The 6,353-nt window shown below is 37.9% G+C and overlaps 1 long non-coding RNA gene across 1 annotated transcript; it reads right to left on the bottom strand.

Moving 5' to 3' along the window:
- Positions 1–795: 795 nt before the first annotated feature.
- LOC127557957 (uncharacterized) lies at positions 796–2,272 on the bottom strand. The gene is made up of 2 exons (XR_007952679.1): positions 2,197–2,272; positions 796–967 (listed from the first exon to the last, which is right to left on the bottom strand). It is a non-coding gene; the product is annotated as an uncharacterized LOC127557957 (long non-coding RNA).
- Positions 2,273–6,353: the final 4,081 nt, after the last annotated feature.

Below are 6,353 nucleotides of genomic sequence, written 5' to 3'. Positions count from 1 at the left end.
TATTCAGTGCCTTGATAAAGTCACTGAAGAGTACCCTAGTAGGATGATTTGGTTTTGTAATTACAGTATCTCATATTTCAGTAGTAATTTACAAAGTACTTTTCTCTAAAACAGGTATTTATAAATATAATCTTCAATTTGTAGATGAGAAAACTGAAGCCCAGAAAATGTAAATGGTTTGCTCAAGGTCACAGGACTACTAAGTATGTGGAATCATTTAATGTGGGAATGAGCTTAAATCCAGGTCTCTTTGTAAGTCCAGTGTTCAATCTACTGCTCTGTGTTGTTCAGTCATTTTTACTCTTGACCAACACTTCGTGATCCCATTTAGTGTTTTCTGGGCAGGGATACTGGAATGTTTTGCCTTTTCTTCTCCAACTTATTTTATAGAGGAAGAAATGGAAGAAAACAGAGTTAAGTGGCTTGTTCAGCTTCACAAATCTAGTAAATGTCTGAGCCCAAACTTGAACTCAGGGAGATGATCCTGATCCAAATCCTCACTCTATCCATTTTGCCACCTAGCTGCTCCCACTGCTATATGCTGCCTCTCTTTTAAATAAAGAATTATTAGAGAAATAGGAATTTAGTACAACAAAATAATTTTACTGGGTAGATTTATAGAGTAGGTATTTTTAGGATGTAGGGATACCATAAATGACTGCCAACTTTGCCTAACTAAAATAAAGCTAGCCCTTGATATTTAGTATTGATAGGTTTCAGTATTTCCATTTGTTTGTTTGTTTTTTCTCTTACAGGCACAGAAGCTACAAAATGAATAGTGTAGAATCCAAGCAGTTAGAAGAAACTCATTTATTTGGAATCCAAACAACTAGGAAAGCTCAAATACCAACAATTTTGTGTTGATAGGGTCTGGTATGTAAAGGGGCTCTAAGTCTTCCCAATGCATCCAGTGCTGATGACTTTAGCATTCCCGAGTCCAAATTAGTGACTGGAGACTTACATGGCCCTGAATAGAACACAGGAATTTAATTACAATTGCAAATGGGTATGAGCATCTTTCACATTGATTCATTCTTTTATTCACCAATTACTATTTGTGGTGAGCTGTGCTAGGTATTACATTGGACGAGAAGCTTGTCTTTACCACCTTCACTATATCCAGTCATTTTTGCTTAGAAAACAGAACTTGGGTAAGAAAATGAGGATGGAAATGATGTCACCAATTCTCAGCTCTAAATCCCACATCATAAATGACCTTGTTGATTCTACTTTCTCAACCTTCAGTTCTGGAGCATTTTTTTTTTTTTTTTTTTTTTTTGGCTAATGCATGTGAACAATTTATTCTGGTAGCTAAAAGTATTGGGTATTGTTTTCTCCCAATTGTTTGTTGTTGTTGGCTTTTTGTTTGTTTATTTGTTTTTGGCTTGTTTTTGGTCTTTTATATACACTTAGGCATGGAGAAAGATCCAGGCACTTAGAGAAAATTCATTTTTGTGGAATCCAAACAACTAACAAGCTCAAATACCAACAATTTTTTTTTTTTTGTTTCTGTCCTCCTCTTTTATGGAACAGAGATGAATGCCAATTTTAAAAGCTCTATTTAGCTCAATAGGCTTCAGGGATTTATTCATAAAAGCTACTTAAAGACTATGTCATAGGGTCAGTTCAATCTCCTCTACCTTCTGCATCTGTAGTTCTATGCAATGAGAATTGATGTCCATCCATAAAGATGACCTTGAGGCCCTGAAAAAGGCTTGGAATACCTTCTGAACCATCAAAGAAATGTTCAGTTATGCTCAGCAGAGTTTTATTGTATCTCATTCTTTGAAACCTGGTGATTGATGGATATGCATGGCAGCTCTCAGTTAACAGAGATAGGGCATTAATCAACACACCCCATTCCCTCACCACAATAGCTAAATGTGCTTTACTCTTTCAAGATGATTCTGGCTCCTACGTTCAATTTCTCCTTCTCTTTGTAGATTTAGTTACAGTTGAAACTTCATATTCACCTCACTTTGGTGAATCAAGATCATGTTAGGTTTACAGATAAAGAGAGAACCAGAGACATGGCCAAAGTGTTGAAGTAGTAATAGAGAATTTTTTGAGAGATCTTGTAATCCTCTGACTTCTAAGTCATTTCTCTCCCATCCCACCCCCATCACCTCATGTACTTCCCACCACACTTCTTCTTGATCCTGATAATACCATGCTATTTATCTGAATGGAACTCACCCAAGATAAGAGATGTAGGTCATTGCTTTCCATGTTGGCTATGGCCTTCAGCCTTTTCTTCCCTCCTTGTAAGGCTGAGCAGTGGATGAGATGATAGAATTAATTTATCAATCACATAGGAAGAAGTATAAATCAAACTAATAGGTATAAATGGAGCCTTCTGTATATTTAGTAACTATATACAGGTCTCTATGTAAAACTATATAAATATGTTTTTTATGTATGTATGTTTTATAAGAGAAGTACAAAGTTGGATTTCTATCCTCCCAGCTTGGCTAGAACTACATAAGAAACAAAACAAGACAATGTATGAGTAAGATCTCACCTAGGTGATACAGAATGCCACAAGAAACCAGAAAAGGAAGGTTTTGTTGGTGGCTGAAGCAATAGAAGAGGAATTTGTAAAGGAAGTAAGATCTGATGTAAGCCTTGAAGGATGGGTGGAGTTTGGAAAATTGGAGATAGATAGAATATTACAGACAGAGAAAAGAACATGTGAATGAAAGAGTTGAGAAAACATGAGTGGTGCCCTGTGAAGAGATGGGCAGATCACCTTAGCTGGGAGGAGAGGAAATAATGGGAAATAAAAGTGGGATAGCAGAATGTGGCCATGTGTTGGAATACATGCCAAGTAAAAATTTTGAACTTGATCTAACAAGCAATAGAGAACAATTGTGAGTTCTTGAACTGGAGAATAACATGAAGAAAGAATGTTTGAAGATAGTTGATGTCCATTTGAAGTGTGTAGGAGTGTATTGGGAAATGGAAAGAGACAGAGGAAGCAAAGAGGGAGGTCAAAATTGCCAAAAAGAAAAACTGCCAACAGAAATCTCATGTATTGGCTATATCCAATATATATATATATATACACACACACACACACACACACACTATATATATATATATATCCCAGATGTGCCAAATTCTACTTTGGAACTACCCGAAGCAGTCAGATGACTAGCTACATCTGTATTGAATGGGGGCAAAGAGGAAATTTTAATGAATTAATAAAAACCACGGGAATGTACCCTTGAAAGTTGTTGCCTTTACTTCTTCCCTACCCAAAGTCATTGTTTATGTAAGACCCGAAGTGATTCTTTGTGCTTTGCTCTTCTGGGGCCAACAGAGGGAGTAGAATCACTCTATTCTTTTCCTCTGCCCACCACCATAGACCAAAGACTGGTCCTATATTGATGGTGAACCATGTTTCCCAAGACTGGAAGGACCTGGAGGGAATCATTTAGTTCATACTCTCACCTCCTGAGAAGCAAATTTTTTTTAAAAATTATTTTCCAAACCTGATAAATAAAAAAATACTGGTAAGATTAGTATATATTCTATTTGTTTAGGGTCACTAGGAATTCTATCCTCTAATCATTGGCCAGAGAAGGCTAAAGCCATAGATTTGCTTCCTGCATATACTAGCTAGTTTTGCTCTGTCTCCTAGTCACAGTCTTAACCTGGGGCAACTACCTAAAAAGAAACCCTAGAGTAGGAATGGCTTATGATACAACTAGGTGGCCCAGTGGATAGAACACTGGACTGGGAGTCAAAGATCTAAATTTAAATGTTGTTTTAGACACTGGTGTGTGACCCTGGGTTCTTTGCTTTAATCTAGTGGAGAAGGAAATGATAAAGCACTATAATATCTTTGCCAAGAAAACTCCAAAAAGGGTCACAGAGTTAGCCAAAAATGAACAATAAAAATGACAACAATAACAATAAAGCTTCTTTCCTGAAGACGAAGTTCTGTCTGAACTGAAGTGGACAGGAGTGGGGGACGTGCCATTAACATCTTTATTTTTGAAGGATAGCTTATTATTCTCCAAGTGGAACACAGAAAGATGGTTTTGTGGCTTAACTTTCCAGTTGACTTCATACGATTAATAGATTTAGGATAGGACTAGTCCTTTGAGATTATCTATCCTAATCCTCCCATTTTACAGATAAAAAAACTGAGTCTCAGATAGAAGAACTATTTTCCCCAAAGTCACATAGATAATAAGCAGGATAGCTGGGGTCCCAAACCAAGTCCCAAAGCCAGTACCTTTCCTGTGACACTAACCTGAATCTTCTTTTATCCTCCTGGTTTTAGAGAGTTATCTTTTGGCTGTTGAGTTCTATCTGTACCCAGATTCAACAGTTAGATGAAGTGGTCATACTATTACTAAGACAGTTTTGATTTTCCAGGTGGTAATACTTTGGGGATGGGTATAATGATTCTAATAAATACATGATGGAATATTACACAGGGACAGATAGGTGGTGTAATAGAGCACCAGGGCCCAGGATCAGAAAGATCGGCATTCAAATTTGTCCTCAGACACTTGCTGGCTGTGTATTCTAGGCAAGTAACTTAACTCTGCTTGCCTCAGTCTCCTCATTTGTAAAATGACTGGAGAAGGAAATGGCAAACCATTCCAATATCTTTGTCAAGAAAACCCCCCAAAAGGGGTCACTGAAAAATCAGACATGATGGGCAAACTGCTCCAGTATCTTTGGCAAGAAATCCCCCCAAAATGGTTATTGAAGAGTGAGACATGATAAAAAAAATACTAGAATGAATAGAGTTGTGTTCATAGAAGCTGCCACTGATTGTAAAATAGGTTTCTTAGGTTCTGACTTGATGCTTCTCCTAACATCAAAGAATAGATGAGGCTGGCTAGAGACTTAGAGATCAAAGAGGCCTTAGAAGTCATTGAGTCTAAACTCTTTTCACAGACAAGGTAACTGAGGCACAGCGAGGCTAAGTGATACCTGAGTTTACAGAAATGCTTAAGTGTTTGAATCTATACTTTCCTGACTGTAGGTCTAGATCATTATTACAGTATTGGCTTATACTACCTGTGTGGTTTTGGACAGATCATAACTTCTCTGGGTCTCAGATTCTTCTCCTTTAAGATAAAAGGATTGGAATAAATAATTTCTATGGTCCTTTTTTCCAATTCACTTGCTAAATTGTTCTGATGCCTTTTGTCTGGAATACCTTCAGTTCCCGATCTTTACTATCTCTGCAAACATTTAGTATGATGCTTTTTCTTTGGCATTTGATATTACTATGCCCCTCTACTTTTGCATCCAAGTAAAGAAATCTACAAAATGAGATATGAGAGATCAACTAGCCCTTTATCCATACCTTTGTAGCCTTTCTAGACTCCCAGAGTGTTTATCCCAATTCTTACTTGCCCAGGTTCCCCAGACTGAGGCTTAACTGCGTCTTCTCTTCATGGTTCTAAAGTTATTAGGGAGATGTCTTTAAATCCTATTGGTTCAAGTGCCCATTATGACGTGTTCTTCCTCAAATCAATTTCTGGTTAGAGTTAGTATCTCCCCTGTGTCCTTGATCAATCTGGTGACCAATGGTGGGAGTAATGGCATTAATCAGCTAATTAATAAAAACAAAACAAATTAATAAACATTCTGTGAACTAGAGGCAAGCTTTCCACTATACCAACTCAGTTCCTGAAGTTGTGGACCCAAACTAAAAGTACCTGCTATCTCCCATGTCTTTACCCCCATCAAGTTAATTTTTGAATGTTCCCTGGGCAAGTCCTTTCTATGCTGCAGCAGAACATGGCCTCTTCGAGTGGATACCCTGCTGGGTTGGGCCAAACAGGCCATAAGCACCTTACCCAACCAGATTTCTGGCAAATACTGGTGCGGGATTTCAACTAACAAGGTCACACACAGTCAAATCTCCTTCACTTATGAGCTGGGGAAAAGGCACAATTGAAGAGCAAATGCCTGAAGCAATTCATCCTTCTCTGAAGGGACCAGAGCCCTTTTGAATGCTGGCTCAGCAACCTCCAAAAGTCTTTGTCCTCATGGACTAGAAATAGTCAGAATATCTTCTCTAGTTCCGACAAGAGACTAGGTCCCTCCATCTCGTGTTTCCAGGAATTTTCCAAAAACAGGCACATCAAATGAGCATGCTTCCTTAGCCTTAGGACTTCCATCCTAGAGACTGAGGTGACATAGAAGTCTGCCTGCTTAGGAAATCGTTTCATACTTCTCTTCTTGCTATATCTTCTCATGTAAAAACTAATTAATGTTAATTGGTTAAATGATACCGGGGCATTAATTACTGGGTTAATATTTTAGATATCTTACTGGGCACACAATGTGTACCTGCAGAGTTAGGCACTTTAGAAATTATA

The sequence above is a fragment of the Antechinus flavipes genome, chromosome 3 (genome assembly GCF_016432865.1).
Source record: "Antechinus flavipes isolate AdamAnt ecotype Samford, QLD, Australia chromosome 3, AdamAnt_v2, whole genome shotgun sequence".
NCBI lineage: Eukaryota > Metazoa > Chordata > Mammalia > Dasyuromorphia > Dasyuridae > Antechinus > Antechinus flavipes.
Note: the sequence above shows the minus strand (reverse complement) of the source record. Positions and strands in the feature narration are given on the sequence as shown.